Source organism: Microcaecilia unicolor, chromosome 4, assembly GCF_901765095.1.
Source record: "Microcaecilia unicolor chromosome 4, aMicUni1.1, whole genome shotgun sequence".
NCBI lineage: Eukaryota > Metazoa > Chordata > Amphibia > Gymnophiona > Siphonopidae > Microcaecilia > Microcaecilia unicolor.
The window spans coordinates 72,014,899-72,032,990 of NC_044034.1; the positions used below are offsets into that span (position 1 = coordinate 72,014,899).

At 45.6% G+C, this 18,092-nt stretch overlaps 1 protein-coding gene across 3 annotated transcripts in view; it reads right to left on the reverse strand.

Moving 5' to 3' along the window:
• Positions 1–18,092, reverse strand: part of MTIF3 (mitochondrial translational initiation factor 3) — a 67,164-nt gene that overhangs the window by 32,436 nt on the left and 16,636 nt on the right. Inside the window, exon 2 of one of the 3 annotated variants that reach the window (XM_030200330.1) lies at positions 2,986–3,074. The exons of the other annotated variants lie outside the window; for them this stretch is intronic. The gene's annotated coding sequence lies outside the window, so the exon portion shown is untranslated. The remainder of the gene's footprint in view (positions 1–2,985; positions 3,075–18,092) is intronic. 3 annotated transcript variants of the gene reach the window in all.

An 18,092-nucleotide genomic window follows, 5' to 3' on the forward strand; every position in this document is an offset into this window, starting at 1 on the left:
GGGTAATCCTGGTGGGTCCGGATTGGCCCAGACGTCCCTGGTATGCGGACTTGTTCAGGCTCTCAGTCGACGATCCTCTGCGGCTGTCAGTGGAGCAGGGCCTGTTACATCAGGGTCCCGTGGTGATGGAGGATCCCTCTCCCTTTGGTCTTACGGCCTGGCTATTGAGCGGCAGCGTCTGAGGAAGAAGGGCTTCTCGGACAAGGTCATCGCCACTATGCTGAGAGCGAGGAAGCGCTCTACTTCTACTGCTTACGCCAGGGTTTGGCGTATCTTTGCAGCATGGTGTGAAGCAGGCTCACTTTCTCCCTTCACTGCTCCAATTTCTTCAGTGTTGGCGTTCCTGCAAGAAGGTCTGGAGAAAGGCCTGTCGCTCAGTTCCCTTAAAGTCCAGGTAGCGGCTCTGGCTTGCTTCAGGGGCCGCCTGAAGGGTGCTTCCCTGGCTTCGCAGCCAGATGTGGTGCGCTTTCTCAAGGGAGTTAATCACCTGCGCCCTCCTCTGCACTCAGTGGTGCCTGCGTGGAATCTCAACCTGGTGCTAAGAGCATTGCAGAAGCCGCCTTTGGAACCCTTGTCGAGGGCATCTCTGAAAGACCTGACGTTGAAAGCAGTCTTTTTGGTGGCTATCACTTCAGCCAGAAGAGTTTCCGAGCTCCAGGCGCTCTCATGTCGAGAGCCTTTTCTGCAGTTCACTGAGGCAGGAGTGACTATTCGCACAGTGCCTGCCTTCCTGCCCAAGTTTGGTTCTCGCTTCTATGTGAATCAGCAGCTCTGTCTCCCTTCCTTTCGTAGGGAGGACTACCCAGAGGAGTACTCCGCTCTTGAAATCTGGATGTGAGACGAGTCATCATCAGATACTTGGAAGTGACCAATGATTTCCGGAAATCGGATCATCTGTTTGTCCTGTTTGCAGGTCCTCGTAAGGGTCTGCAGGCTGCTAAGCCTACAGTGGCAAGGTGGGTCAAGGAAGCCATTGCAGCGGCTTATGTGGCCGCGGGGAAGGTGCCGCCTATCCAGCTGAAGGCTCACTCCACGAGAGCTCAGGCGGCCTCGATGGCAGAGGCCGGATCCGTCTCCTTGGAAGAGATATGCAAGGCGGCAACGTGGGCTTCGGCTCATACATTCTCCAAGCATTACCGTTTGACTGTGGCTGCACGGGCGGAGGCCCGGTTTGGAGCTTCAGTGTTGAGGTCAGGGATTTCTATGTCCCGCCCTGGGTGAGTACTGCTTCGGTACATCCCACCAGTCTATGGATTGATCAGCTTGATGATATGGAAGGTAAAATTATGTATAATCATACCTGATAATTTTCTTTCCATTAATCATAGCTGATCAATCCATAGCCCCTCCCAGATATCTGTACTGTTTATATTCTGGTTGAATTTAGGTTCAAGTTTAGCCTTCAGTTACTTCAGGAGGACTTCGTGTTCAAGTTCTTCTTTCACTTGGATTCTTCAAGAGTTGAGACGAGTTTGTGTTACAGTGAGCTGCTGCATTCCTCTCCCCTCCGTTTTACGGGGCTGGATTGAGACATAAATTCTGCCGGCACTCCCTCCCGCTTCGTGCGGCTGTAGGGCAGCTTTGTACCCCTCCCGCTTCGGCGGTGTTAGGGTCAGTCAGCTCCTCCCGCGGTTGCGGTTGCAGGATAAGCCAGATTCCCCCGCATCGGCGGGTGTGGTGTCCCTCCCCCGCTCCGCGGGGATGAGCTGGACGGATTCCCCTCCCCCACTTGTGTGGGGATGAGCTGGGTTAATTCCCCTCCCCCGTTTCGGCGGTGGTGAGCTGGGCAGAGTGTCCCTTCGTGGGTGTAATTCTCTAAGTGCTGAGTCCTGCGGATGGAGCTTTGATATCGACATACTGAGGAGTTTCCGGCAGCACATGACCACATATAGGGAGGCAAAAGTTTGCTCTCTATCTCCACCTGCTGGTAGATGGACACAACCCACCAGTCTATGGATTGATCAGCTATGATTAATGGAAAGAAAATTATCAGGTATGATTATACATAATTTTACCTTAGTCCTTGTATTCCACACCACTTGTATTTTTTGGAAAGAGTAAACAAGCAATTCACATCTACCATTTCCACTCCAGTCGGTATTTTATAAATTTCTATCATATCTTCAGTCAGCAACAGTTGAATTGGGATTTGAACCTGGGTCCCTTGGTTTATAGTACACTGCACTAACCACTAGGCTACTCCTCGAACTTAAAGTTTGCCTGAACCATGGGGATGCATCCAGCCAAAAATGCTTCAGCGTCATGGGACCAAGGCAGAAAGCTACTGCAATCCTAACCACTCAGTTACTGCAGGTTGTACGCACATGTTAGTTCCCACAAAATGCAGAGAGGAGTTGAATGAAGGAGTTAACCTGTGCTGTACACATGGCCATACACTGCACCAAAATGAATGGTAAGGAGGCCATTAAGTATTCCTCTGCAATGGCTTTTGACATGTACATCGAGAGGATTAAATGCTTCATTTTTCTTTCTTCTGCAGCCAGAACAAATATCTGCAACTTTACTAAAGTGCCAGCACACATCCGCAGCTGCTGTTCTGTACATAAATATCAGCCTAGCAAAAATAAATTTTTGCGAGACTAATATTTATGCTAAAATCAATAGCCGCAGATGTGCATATGTCTGAATACAAATAAAAGTGCCAGCACACAAGCCACGCTTACTGCTGAACCTTTGTGCGCGTTCATCCTGCAGGCTCCCTCAATAAGCCTGCAAGTTCTACGTGCATAAAATTTGCATCTGTTTAGCTTTCTGCATGGCATGGTTTTAAGTTTGCAGTAGAAGCCGCGAACTCAGCCAGCTGCCTGGTGCATCGGCTCCTATGTACTAAGCTTTCTGTTTGGAGAGAATTTCATTTCTTTACATTCATTAATTTGATATACCACCCATTACAGGTTAAATGGCTCAGAAAAGATAGAAAATGATAAACATGATAATGCACACCCATATCATTCTCATTTTTACCTTGTCTGGTGCCAGAACACGGTCAACCACAAAGAAAAATCTAGTGTAGGGAGTAGAGTAGGTAGAAGCTAAAATCAGCAAAGAGCCAGCTAAAGAAGTAAAAAAGAACAATACATCAGCAATGTATTCAGCATAAATTTAAAGAACAAAAAAAAAGTATATGGGGATAGCGGTTTGCAAGCCATACTCCCTCTACATGGGAACAATAAATCTAGTGACTGACTAATGTGTCCAGATCGCTGGATTAAACTCTTTAGTGCCCTTAAGTGTGGGGAAGGAAGGTGGACCCTCCAAGGACACAGAGACTGATGGGACAACTCTGTCCTTCTCCCTTCCCAATCTCCCCATAAAATAGCACCATAGTGAGAGAGGCACCTCCTTCACAGGGCAGCCCTCTCTCTCTCTCTCAAGCACCATTTAGTCTGAGCAGCACTGCCTCACCAAAACCACTCCCTTAAAGAAGCCAGGGTGGACTGATGGCAACTCTACAGTGTTCTGAAGCCTGAACATGTTTTTTCTAGGCAGCTGCCTACATGATCTAGGGGAAAATCCAGGCTTGGCAAGGGACCAACTAAAGATATAACATGATCAACCTTTGGCCAGTTAGATGGTTAGGGCAGAGTGCTGACACAAACATAGAAACTGATGGAAGATAAAAACCATAATGGCCTATCCAGTCTGGTCCTCCATACTAGTTACTATCCCTTCCTCTTCCTCAAAGATCCTATGTACTTGTCCCATGCTTTCTTGAATTCAGATACAATCCTAATCTATACCACACCCACTGGAAGGCAATTCCACATGCAGACCACCCTTTCTGTAAAAATATATTTCTTTAGATTACCCCAGAGTCATCTTCTTTCACCTTCATCCTACGTTCCCCCTCATTCCAGAGCTTCCTTTTAACTTAAAGAGATGTCTCCTGTACATTTATGCCACAGAGGTATTTAAATGTCTCTTTTCTCCCCTCTCCCGCCTTTCTACCAAAAGGTAAACATTGAGATAAATCTAAATAAATAAATGCAGAAAGGCAAACTACTGCAGTTTATAAAATTTAATTACTATACCTAGTGCCAAAGAAAATAATAGGACTATAAAGGAATGGGGGATTCAGGTGAGAGAGATTTCATTCCTGGCGGAATTTTGTGCAAGGTGCAGGCTATGATGGAAGAGGAAGTGATAGGGACTGAGCTTGGGCAGACGAGAAAAAGAGAGCGTGCCAGGAGGTGACCCTAAGATTGATAGAGAGCTGAGCTATAGGGAAGCCGAGCCGTAAGGGGATAGGACGAATGAGCTGTAGGCACTACAAACAATTTTAATGATACATTACAAATCACTAGCAGCAGATCAGCAATTTAATGTTTAAGTATTTTCAGTACTCATGGGTGTATACCATCCAGTCCAGGTGATTTATCACTCTAACTTGTTGATTTGGGTCAGTACGTCTTCCAGGTTCACCGAGATTTCTTTCAGTTCCTCTGCATCATCATCCCTTTGATCACTACTGGTGTGACTGCGGAGCCAGTGGAGATTTTTTTCACATCTGGTGGCTATGCCTCAAGGTACATAATTACTGGGCAAACATTTTAGACCGTCTGCATCATATTACCCAGGTGCACTACTCACAGAAAGCAGATTATTGCTTACTGCATTTTCACCCCACTGGGGTTAAGTGGGAGATACACAAGTTTGCTGTTTATTTACAGTAGACAGTCACCATAGCAGCACATTGGAAATGCACTGCATTACCTACAGAGGAACAGTTACTTAATCATTTAGATTATGTTTATCAGATGTCCCAGCTGACAGCTATTTGTCAAGAAAGACCATTGCAATTTCACATGACGTTTATTAGACTTGGCAGGGACAGTTAATTACTAGCAGGCTGCCCTGAGTGGTTACCTTGGATGCTGTGTGCAATTGGAGCTGGAGTTAAGACAACCTGGAGGGTTTTTGCTTGGTTTTTGGGGGGGGGGGGGGGGGGAGGATGTTGGGGAACAATCAGAGTCCATGTTTGTGATGGATGTTGGCTGCATTTTTGTGAAAACCTACAATAAATATATTTTTTTTTAACAAAGAAAGAAAACCATTTCCAGAACAGGTAGATCTCTTACATCTTCTTCTGTAAAGACTGAGGTAAAAAATCCATTCAATCTCTCCACTATGGCCTTGTCCTCCGAGTGCTCCTTTATGATCTAACAGTCCCACGAATTCCCTCACAGGCTTTCCGATTCTGATATACCTGAAAAAGAAGTTACTATGAGTTTTTGTCTCCACAGCAAGTTTCTCTTCATGTTCTTTTAGCCTTCTTTATCAGTGCTTTGCATCTAGCTTATGTTGCTTCTTATTTTCTTCATTCAGATACTTTTTCCATTCTTTGAAGGATGTTCTTTTGGCTCTAATAATCTCTTTGACTTCACCTTTTAACCATGCTGGCTGTCGTTTGCTCTTCTTTCTACTTTTGTTAATACGTGGAACACATCTGGTCTAGGCTTCGGCAATGGTATTTGTAAACAACATCCATGCCCAATTTAAAAGTCCTTAACCTTTGCGGCCAATCCTTTTAGCTTCTTTTTAACCATTTTCTCTTTTGAAAATTAAATGCTGCTACAGTAGATTTCCTTAGTGACTTCACTCCAGATATCAGCTCAAATTTGATCATGTTATGATCACTGTTTCCCAGCGGATTCAACAGAGTTCTCTCTCATACCATGCCCTGCATTCCACTAAGGACTAAAATAGTTCCCCCTTTTGTCAATTCTCAGACCAGTTGCTCCAAGAAGCAGTCATTTATTATATCTAGGAGTTTTACCTCCCTGATATAACATTTATCCAATCAATACTGGGGTAATTGAAATCACTACTATAATGTTGCCCAATTTGCCTACCTTCCTAATTTCTGTAAACATTTCTTCTTCTGTATGTGCGTTCTGTCCTGGTGGACGGTAGTATAGCCCTAGCAGTATTCTCTTTACCTTCACACATGGAATTTCTATCCATGAAGATTCCACACTGCTATCTGCTTCATATAGAATGTTTATTTTGTCTGACTCAATTGTCTCTTTAAGATATAGTGCAACCTCCCCCTCCAATTTGATCCACTCTGTCATCGCAATATAATTTGTACTCTGATAAACACAGTGTCCCATGGATTGTCCTCCTTCCACCAGGTCTCTGAGGTACCTATTATACCTACCTCTTCATTTATTGCTATATACTCCAACTCGCCCATCTTATTTTTTAGGCTTCTAGCATTTGTATATAGCACTTCAAATTGTGCTTTTTCCTTGCATCTACAAGCTGCTTTGAAGTTGATGGGGATAATTTGCATCGTTTACTCTGTTCTCCCATTAAACAATCCTGGCTTTCTAATACCATTATTGAAACCTCTCTATTGGGATTCCAAGACCCTGATTCAATAGCATCTGCCACATCGAACCGTGCACTCATGGGCAACTGATGCCCCCCCCCCCCCCCCATTTTAGTTTAAAAGCTGCTCTCTCTCCTTTTTAAATGTTAGTGCCAGCAGTCTGGTTCCATCCTGGTTAAGGTGGAGTCTATCCTTTCAGAACAGGCTCCCCCTTTACCAGAATGCTGCCCAGCTCCTAACAAATCTAAATCCAACACAGGGAGCATTTTTTTAAAAAATGCTACCCTTGAGGATATGGAATTCAGCTTTCTAGCTATAAGCCTAAATTTGGCTTCCAGAACCTCCCAAAAACAAATGCACTGACACTCCTGGTCATTATCACTCCAAGACAGCTGGCTCTTCCCCAGCACTACCTAAAATCCTATCTAGGTGATGCGCGAGGTCCACCACCTTCGCACCAGGCAAGCAAATCAATCCGCACGTCCACCAGCCACCCAGCTATCTACATTACTATTGATCGAATCGCCAACTACAACAGCTGTCCTAACCATTCCCTCCTGGGCAAAAGCTCCTGGAGACACATCCTCAGTCTGAAAGGATATCGCATCCCCTGATGGGCAGGTCCTGGTTACAGGATTACCTCCTACTGCCGCAGGGTAATGCTCTTCTTTAAGTCCCTCCTCCATGACAGCACAGGGGCTGCCAGGCTGGAGGTGGGACTTCTCTACAAAGTCCCTGTAGGCTTCAAGGTTGTGCATAAATGGATGTACTTAACTTACAGCAGTTTATTCTCATCCAAAACAAATTCATCCCATTGGAGGGGATATTGTCTGTCAGAGATTTACTCCCAAGCATATTTTTCATGCCTCGGAATTTAGGAGAATATAAGCCATTGTGAATTGCTTGGGGAATTCTGTGCTACTGTGCAACACAGAATTCTTCATCGTAGCAGACTGTGTAGAATTCTGCCTTTCCCACGCAGAATTCTATGCAGTCTGCCTTTCCCACGCAGAATTCTATGCAGTCTGCCTTTGCAGGCAGAGCGGCACAGATACTGGCAGTCAGAAAGTGACTCCCACCTTCCCTACACACTCACTGGTCCAGCACCTAGGAGAAGAAGATGCACACAGCCACAGGTTGGGCTTCTTCCTCCTCTGCTGCGGCAGTTCTTTTAAGCCACACAACTGTACAGAAGCCCGCACTGCTCAAAGGAACAGTCAGACCAAGGACAGCAGAGGAGCAAAAATCAGCCCGATTCTCCTTCTCCTTCTATTGCTCTGGATAAGTGAATGTGAATGGGGATGGGGGAGGGTCTGGAAAAATATAGATGGAGTGTGGGTACAGAGAGGGGAGCTGGAAAAAAGATATGGATGGTGTGTGTGCGCGCCAGAGGGGGGCCTGGAAAATAGGTTGATAGAGTGTGGGTGCAGGGAGGGGGGCTGGGGGAAAAAAAAAAAAAAAAAAAAAAGAGGTGGATGAGGTGTGTAGATATGCATGTCATAGGAATGGGATGGAGGTCTGCACAAAAGTGCATGGGGAAACTGCAGGGGGGGGGGGGGGAGAGAGAGGAGGAGATTTAATGCCTGGAGGAGATGCCAGCCCTTATAATAGTAACATAGTAACATAGTAGTAACATAGTAGATGATGGCAGAAAAAGACCTGCACGGTCCATCCAGTCTGCCCAACAAGACAACTCATGTGTGCTACTTTTGTGTATACCCTACTTTGATTTGTACCTGTGCTCTTCAGGGCACAGACCGTAGAAGTCTGCCCAGCACTAGCCCCGCCTCCCAACCACTGGCTCTGGCACAGACCGTATAAGTCTGCCCAGCACTATCCCCGCCTCCCACCACCGGCTCTGGCACAGACCGTATAAGTCTGCCCAGCGCTATCCCTGCCTCCCAACCTCCAGTCCCGCCTCCCACCACTGGCTCTGGCACAGACCGTATAAGTCTGCCCCGCACTATCCCCGCCTCCCAACCTCCAGCCCCGCCTCCCACTACCGGCTCTGCTATCCAATCTCGGTTAAGCTTCTGAGGATCCTTTCCTTCTAAACAGGATTCCTTTATGTTTATCCCACGCATGTTTGAATTCCGTTACCGTTTTCCTCTCCACCACCTCCCGCGGGAGGGCATTCCAAGCATCCACCACTCTCTCCGTGAAGGAATACTTCCTGACATTTTTCTTGAGTCTGTCCCCCTTCAATCTCATTTCATGTCCTCTCGTTCTACCGCCTTCGTATCTCCGGAAAAGGTTCGTTTGCAGATTAATACCTTTCAAATATTTGAACGTCTGTATCATATCACCCGTTTCTCCTTTCCTCCAGGGTATACATGTTCAGGTCAGCAAGTCTCTCCTCATACGTCTTGTTATGCAAATCCCATATCATTCTCGTAGCTTTTCTTTGCACCACTTCGATTCTTTTTACATCCTTAGCAAGATATGGCCTCCAAAACTGAACACAATACTCCAGATGGGGCCTCACCAACGACTTATACAGGGGCATCAACACTCCCTTTCTTCTGCTGGTCACACCTCTCTCTATACAGCCCAACAACCTTCTAGATACAGCCACCACCTTATCACACTGTTTCGTCGCCTTCAAATCCTCAGATACTATCACCCCAAGGTCCCTCTCCCCGTCTGTACCTATCAGACTCTCGCCACCTAATACATACGTCTCCCATGGATTTCTATTCCCTAAGTGCATCACTTTGCATTTCTTCGCATTGAATTTTAATTGCCAGACCTTAGACCATTGTTCTAGCTTCTTCAGGTCCTTTTTCATGTTTTCCACGCCCTCCGGGATGTCCACTCTGTTACAGATCTTAGTATCATCCGCAAATAGGCAAACTTTACCTTCTAACCCTTCAGCAAGGTCACTCACAAATATATTGAACAGAATCGGCCCCAGCACCGATCCTTGAGGCACTACACTACTCACCTTTCCCTCCTCCGAGCTAACTCCATTCACCACCACCCTCTGGCGTCTGTCCGTCAACCAGTTCCTAATCCAGTTCACCACTTTAGGTCCTATCTTCAGCCCATCCAGTTTATTTAAAAGCCTCCTGTGGGGAACCGTGTCAAAAGCTTTGCTGAAATCTAAGTAGATTACGTCCATAGCTCGTCCCTGATTCAATTCTCCTGTCACCCAATCAAAAAACTCAATGAGATTCGTTTGGCACGATTTCCCTTTGGTAAAACCATGTTGTCTCGGATCTTGCAACTTATTGGCTTCCAGGAAATTCACTATCCTTTCCTTCAGCATCGCTTCCATTACTTTTCCAATAACCGAAGTGAGGCTTACCGGCCTGTAGTTTCCAGCTACTTCCCTATCACCACTTTTGTGAAGAGGGACCACCTCCGCCATTCTCCAATCCCTCGGAACTTCTCCCGTCTCCAAGGATTTATTAAACAAATCTTTAAGAGGACCCTCCAGAACCTCTCTGAGCTCCCTTAATATCCTGGGGTGGATCCCGTCCGGTCCCATGGCTTTGTCCACCTTTAGCTTTACAAGTTGTTCATACACACTCTCTTCTGTAAATGATGCTGTAGGGGAATTCTGTGCAAAAAAAAAAAAGTTACAAATAAAGTGGGCAGAATTTTCAATTTTTTTGCACAGAATTTCCCCAGGATTAATTGCGACATTTTAAGTAGCAGCCTAGTGAGCCAAAAACAAACCCACTGACGCTCTTGGTCATTTTGAACAATCACTCAACTCTCCATTATCTCAGATAGAAGACAGACTGTAAGCCTTCTTGGGCACGCTCATGCCTAATAAGCTTATATGTAATTCACCTTGAGCTTGGATTTAGAAATGTGATTAATCAAACTTAAAATGCAAAGGTTTACAATGGAACTTTATTGTAGAGAAGAAAGATCATTTTATACTACAGCTACTAATTATTAAGTCTGAATTTAAAAAATTTAATTTTAATTGCAATTAATCACACAATTAAAGGCAATTTTTATTTTATTTCCCACTGCAGCGCCTTGTGACTCTGGGCAAGTCACTTAATCCTCTACTGTGCCAGGTACAAAATAAGCGCTCAAATATAAAATACCACTTTTCTATGGTTACAGTGATTTAAATTTCAAATCTCAACCCCATTCCCTTCCCTGATCTCCCTCCCTCCAAAGCTTTCCCCATACCCAGCCTGCCTCCTCTGACATTACTTCCTGTTTCTGCATGGGCAGGACAGATCAGAAGGAAAGCTTTGGACCAGGCTGCAGGCAGTATGTGCAAGCTGACACTGCTGGGGACCAACAAAAAAGACCACCTTTGAGGTGCAGGGTGATGTTGAATTGCAGGGGGGGGGGGGGGTTGCGATGCCAGATTGCGCCACAGAAGAGATGTTTGGAGAAGACAGATGGTACAAAATTATTAATGCATTAATTGCAAAGTTAACTGGGGTTTGCAACCCTACTAATTATTCATAAGATTTTCCTCTTTGTCCTCACCTATGCTTTGTGGATTTAATTAATTAGTCTTTTCAGCAGGAAATAACTTATTTTCATACACAAGAATTGGAACTACAGTTCAGTGGGATATTTGGTATCTTGGGCTTCTAATACTAGGTGTTAATGATTTGAAATATTTAGTGCAGGGTTGTCCAACCTTTTTCTATTGAGGGCCACATTTTATCATTTTGTAACATTCAGAGGGCCAAAACATGCGTGCGAATTCATGCTCTGAGAATCACACGTGCCCCTCCCGCCTTCACTCATATTCTCTGTTAAATATAAATATATATACATATAAATATATATGCTTGCAACTCCTCCTGCCCTCATTCTCTCTCTCTCTCATATGCAACCCCCCCTCCCACCTTCACTCATATTCTGTTAAATATAAATATATACATATAAATATATATGCTTGCAACTCCTCCTGCCCTCATTCTCTCTCTCTCTCTCATAAGCAACCCCCCCTCCCGCCTTCACTCATATTCTCTGTTAAATATATACATATCTATATAAATAATTCTCACCTCCAACATTCAGTGAAGCACTGAATGTACTGTTCCTAGGGTAGGCTGTCAGGACCACTCACCCTCCTAGGCTGTCACCACCACTCACCCTCACTCATAGCCCCGCCCTCAGCCACACCCCTTCCGGACATAATTCTCAACCCCAAAGTTCTAATGAAGCCACATTTTTCCCCTCCAACTTCCGTCATGGTGTAGATCGAGCTGGCACCATGACTGTCTGCCCCGCCCTCGCGTCAAACGTCATGACGTCGAGGGCGGAGCCACGGAGGAACCAACTCCCCGCTGCGGCTGCCTGCCCTCACCGTCCACCCTCTCTCACCTGCACCCCCACTCAATGGTGCACACCACCCTCTCCATCCACTCCCTCCCACTCGCCACTGCACCCACTACTCTCTCACTCCCCCCTCCCGAGTCCCCCCACGGGCGTCGCTCACTCGCATTCCCCCCCCCCGGAGGACGCCACTCACCCCCCGAGGTCCATGGAGGCAGCGCTTCAAACTTCTGAGACCTCACAGCAAGACCCGTCGCTCACTTGCTTCCCCCCCCCCCCCCCGGAGGCCGCTACTCACCCCCCGAGGTCGACGGAGCCAGCGCTTTAAAGTTATGTGAGCTGACAGCAAGAGAAGCACAGTACAGCAGAATCGCGTTCAACTTTCCCCTTCTCTCTCTGCGTCCCGCCCTCATTTCCTGTTTCGCTCACAGAGAAGGGGAAAGTTGAACACGATGCTGTTGTACTGTGCTTCTCTTGCTCTCAGCTCACAAAACTTTAAAGCGCTGGCTCCGCCGACCTCGGGGGCTGAGTGGTGAATGTTGGAGGTGAGAATTATTTATATAGATTGTGCTGAGTGCTGACCTCGGTCTGGGGGGGGGAGTGAGCTCCCACCGACCTGGGGGGGGGGGGGGTAAGGGGGTGCTGTTCTCGGAGGGACGGAGGGAGGGGACCTGCAAATCACAGGACACAGAGGGAGAGGGAGGGAGGGCCCCTGGAAATCAAAGGCAGAGGGAGAGAAAGGGAGGGAGGGGACGCCTACAACTCACAGGGGACAGGGAGGAGGGCCTACAACTCACAGGGCACACAGACAGGGAGGGGGACACTCTATATGGGTGAAAGGAAACATACAGACACATATGGAGGGGAGACCAGGGGGAGACAACACATTGCTCGATCTGGACACAAGGGGACACCATGGCACAGGACACACTACACTCACTCAGACAACCTTGCTAGCGCCCGTTTCATTGCGTTCAGAAACGGACCTTTTTTCCTAGTAAATATATATGCTTGCAACTCCTCCTGCCCTCATTCTCTCTCTCTCTCATATTCAACCCCCCTCCTGCCTTCACTCATATTCTCTGTTAAATATAAATATATACATATAAATATATATGCTTGCAACTCCTGATGCCTCATTCATTCTCTCTCTCATATGCAAACAAATCTTTGGTTCATTTTTACATCAGTAGAGCAGAGGAAGAAAAAGTTGAAAAAAACCTGACAGTCCTATTTTGTCTTAGTTGGACTCATTGTGCCTCACCTGGCTTCAGCTGCAAAGTTCTCCATCGAAGTCCCTGCTGCGACTCCTCTAACTGTGAGCTTGAGTCACGTGGCACCAGAAGTTTGGGTTGGTCTCATCATATCAAGTCTCACGAGACTTGAAACCACAGGACCTAGTTGAACTTCCGGTGCCATGCAGCTCAAGCTCATGTTAGAGGAGTTGTAGCAGGGATCACACTGAAGGAATCTGTGTTTCTATTGAGCTTCTGCGGGCCAGAAAAATTAAGTTGGCGGGCTGCGGGTTGGACAAGAGTGATTTATGGGTTTAATTCTGGGGCAATTAAGTGATCCCAAGGTCAGAAAATATGTATTTAAGTTGCAAAAAACAAAGCTTGCACCCTTTTAGGCAGATTCTATTCACTTCTACCCAAATACTCTAATACCAGTCCCTTCTCCCAGCGTGGGCCTGGCACAAAGCAGAAGGATCTTGTCTTTTTTGCTTTCCTGGCTTTGTCCTCTTGCGCTGGCTCTACAAGGCATTTTAAAGTGTCAGAACACACACTTTCTTGTATTCCTGTGAGAAACAGGACATACCCATTGTAAACCCTCAAGGACAAAGCAGCAGAGAACAGAGGGAACAAACACAAAGGCAGGATCCTGCCCTTGGAAAAGGATACTACTATGACAGTGGCCTGCTTCCACTAAGTCACTGGGTCATGCACCAGAGCCCCAAAGTTAAGTAGATTGGCAGGGTTTTTTGGTTATAACCAAACACTCCAATTCCCTTGATTTGGAGGGGGGATGATCAGGATTTTCTCGTTATAACTGAAAATATGAAGCTCTATATTTTAAAACGGCATGTGTAATAGAGGAGAAGGCAGAATATAGAAGGTTACACTGAAAATGTAATCCAAATCTTAAGAAACAAAATTTTTGAAGTTTCACCGATTCAATATTGTCTCCCCCCCCCGGTGGCTCTATCTTCCTTCCCTTTCCCACCTGTATTAACTTTTTCCATCCTCAGTAAAATCTTCAGCCCTGCAGCCACAGCAGTGGCACTGAAAAGCTGCCTGGGGCCTGCGCCGGGCCTTCCCTCTAACCAGGGTTGCCAGGTGGAAATTTTTTTTCCAGCCCAATCCAGGCCAAAAAACAGCCCAAAACCCGCCCAAACACAAACCCCGCCCCTGACACCCCCACCCCTGCGTCATCACCCCGCCCCCGCCGTCATCAACCCCGCCCCCGCCGTCACCGGCCCCGCCTCCCCGTCATCGGCCCCGCCTCCCAGTCATCGGCCCCGCCTCCTCCGTCATCGGCCCCGCCTCCCACGTCATCGGCCCCGCCTACCACGTCACTAACCCCGCCCAAAACGTCACTAACCCCGCCCAAAAAACGTCACTAACCCCGCCCCCCCGCGGCCGAAAAAACCGCCCTGAAGCCCAAAAACAGCCCAAAAAAACCGCAACCCGCCGCGGGCAAAAATTTCCCGCGGCGGGTCGCGGAAAACCGCCCAATTGGGCGGTAAAACCGCCCACCTGGCAACACTGCCTCTAACCTGTCTCAAATAGGAAATTGCATCAGAAGGTCAAGGGGGTGGGACAGATATGAGGAAACGCCAGGTGCAGGCAGCTTTCATTACAGCTGCCGAGGCTGCAGGGCCAAAAATGTTATTGAAGATGGAAAAAGGTAAAACCGGAAGGGGAGGGAAGAGAGCTGCTGGTGGTCCGGGGGGGGGGGGGGGGGGGGGGGGAGGAGGGGGAAAGAGATGCCAGCCCATGTGCAGACATGGAGGAAGGCAGGCAGAAGGTAAATTATTAATCACGATTAAATTGTGATTAATAATTAACATCTTACTCATGACATTAACTGCAATTAATGCGCAGCCCTAGTAATAGCTAAGCGTAACCTATGGGCCGGTGACATCATGGGCTCAGGCAGTTTGCGCTGGCGCCCTGGACCACTGCCTCACCTGGCCCATAGGTTAAGCCGGCCCTGATGATTGCAAGTTGTTAATGTGCTGATAGAGGTGATAATTTAGATAGGCTTATTTATAATAATAGACATCACAGTCTTCCTTTCTGCGGCTATCAATAGTAGAAATGGTAAAATAATCAGGTATTCAGATTTTGCAAAACAGCAGGCAACTGGACTCCAGTTTCGATTTGGGGGACAACAGGTTCCAGAGCCTCTGTGCATTACTAGACTGTATGCACAATACAGATAACACACTTTTGGGGTGTTATTAGGGTACCAGACACTTGGCTTAGATTCACCTAAAAGCGACACAAGCAAACGTATTCCCTTTTATCATTAATCCAAGTTTGTTGTGCCCTAAACAATAAAAGAACTAACTCAACACCAAGGGTAGTATGAATATAAGGCAATTAATTTTATTTACAATAGCAGCAAAGATAATGTGCAAAGAAAGCAAGAATAAAGCCACAGGAAGTCTGATTATAGAAACAGCTTGAAGTAAATGCACATAAATCCCTACCAAGACTCCTAAGTAAAAAACAAAAGTCACCATGAACCCACAGCATATTGTTTCACTGGTACCACACTGAAGCCACCTTGACAAGACACCGGGGTTTCATAAACAATGTGCAATTTGCCATCCACAGTGTCTCTCCAGCAGCAAGGGTAATTCCAAGATTCCTTTGCTATTCTGGCCATGACGTTGATGCTGATGACAACATTGTTATTCTAGCACATCGTGACCCTTGTCAGCAGTCTTCGTTTGTATGCAAGGTTGCAGCTTTAGCAAACAATAGGCTTTGCATTGTAAGCTTAGGTCTACATTTCTGAAGTCAGGTTACTAATGCTGAATAGTGTCAGGTATTATGATCCCATATACCCTTGCTATATAGTGCTTCATAGTATGTTTGTTTTGCTCCTAAAAAGACAATGATCTATCGCGGGATAGATATCGACCAGTTGCATCCATCCCTCGGATAGTAAAACTAATGGAAAGTATGGTAACCAAACAACTCACCGATTACCTAAACAAATTCACAATATTACATGAATCGCAATCAGGATTTAGATCCAACCATAGTACCGAAACAGTGATGACCATTCTCATAACCAAATTTAAACACCTTATTGCAACTGGAAATAATGTGCTTCCCCTACAATTTGATATGTCCAGCACGTTCGACATGGTCAGCCACCAAATACTCCCGAACATCCTAGACTACTTTGGGATTGGAGGAAACGTACTAGGATGGTTTAAAGGCTTCTTAACAGCTAGATCTTACCTAGTGATCTCAAATTCAAAAACATCAACACCATGGAAACCTGAATGTGGTGTACCACAAGGATCACCGCTCTCACCAACCCTCTTCAACCTAATGATGACACCTTTAGCCAAATCATTGTCCAACCAAGGTCTTAACCTGTTCATCAATGCCGATGATGTTACGATATACATCCTGTTCAAACAAGACATAACCGAAATCACAAATGAAATCACACATAGCCTCCAACTAATGAACTCATGGGCGGACGCATTCCAACTTAAGCTAAACGCAGAAAAAACACAGTGTCTCATCCTGTCCTCACAATACAACACAAACGCAAGACCATAAACACCCCAGACTACACTCTCCCAGTCTGAGCCAGCTTGAAAATTCTGGGAGTCACTATTGACCGAAATCTAACACTTGAAGATCATGCAAAAAACACAGCAAAGAAGATGTTCTACTCAATGTGGAAACTTAAAAGAATCAAACCTTTCTTCCCAAGGGAAGTATTCCGCAGCCTAGTACAATCAATGGTGCTAAGTCATCTAGATTACTGCAATGCCATTTATGCTGGATGCAAAGAACAAATCATCAAGAAGCTGCAAACCGCCCAAAACACAGCAGCCAGACTCATATTCGGGAAAATGAAATATGAAAGCGCTAAACCCCTAAGAGAAAAACTATACTGGCTCCCACTAAAAGAACGAATTGCGTTCAAAGTCTGTACCCTGGTCCACAAAATCATCTACAGAGAAGCCCCAACCTACATGTCAGACCTTATAGACTTGCCTATTAGGAACGCAAAAAGATCATCACGCACATTCCTCAATCTCCACTACCCTAACTGTAAAGGGATGAAATACAAATCCATATACGCGTCTAACTTCTCATACATCTGCACGCAGCTATGGAACGCACTACCGAAGGCCGTAAAAACAACGCAAGACCTAACCATCTTCCGAAGACTTCTGAAAACAGACCTTGTCAAGAAGGCCTACCAAAAACATCCAGCTTAAATACTAAATACTAACATTATACACGACCTATACAAATGCGAACTGCTATCACTTGACTGTTCAACCTCTTTGCTATTAATGATCAAACACTACCTCTCTATCTTTATTCTGAACAGAACTTCTCAATAGACGGTGAACTAAAGTCTGTTACAATCTATCATATTACTCAGGAACCTTCTTGCACTACCATAATGTATTCCTCAGGAATCGTCTTGCACTACCACAATTTATTCTCTACCATATATGTATCACATGTTATATATATATATATATATATATCACGATTTATTCCATATACACTATGTCCCATATATGTTACCATGCATGTATACACCATGAATGCTACCATGTATGTATGCTCCTTAATGCAATACCAATTGTAATTCTGTTAACCGGAAATGGCAACCACCATTACGGCAAATGTAAGCCACATTGAGCCTGCAAATAGGTGGGAAAATGTGGGATACAAATGCTACAAATACTAATAATAATAATGATCTATCTGAGTTTGAGGGATATGAGTCCAAGTCCTTTACTGGTGTCAGAACCAACAAAACATCCTGTCTGGAAGGTAAGATCAAGTTGGCATCTGCTGTTCAACTTGATGGATCAAATAGTTTGGGGCTGATCGTCTGAACACCCTAGAAGGGACCAGTCAAAAGTATAAAAAAAAATACTTATCACAGGAAAAGCATTTATGCAGTGTGCTAGTCTTTCCAAAAAAGATTCCACCATTGTAAAGAAAATGTGGCTATCATCTGTATAATATAATACACCGAGCCTAGTTATCTTATAAAGGCACACAAGGGCTGCAGGAAAACATTGAAATAACAAAAAAAAAAAGTAGTGACCCTTGTGGACGTCAGAAAATAAGGTCCAAGGTTTGAAGTGTGGACCCAGTTTGACTTGGTTGCATATCAGACAAATGAGGCAAACCAGTTCACTACCTTACCCTTGATACCTAGGATTTTCCAATGTCTTTAAAAGAAACCCATG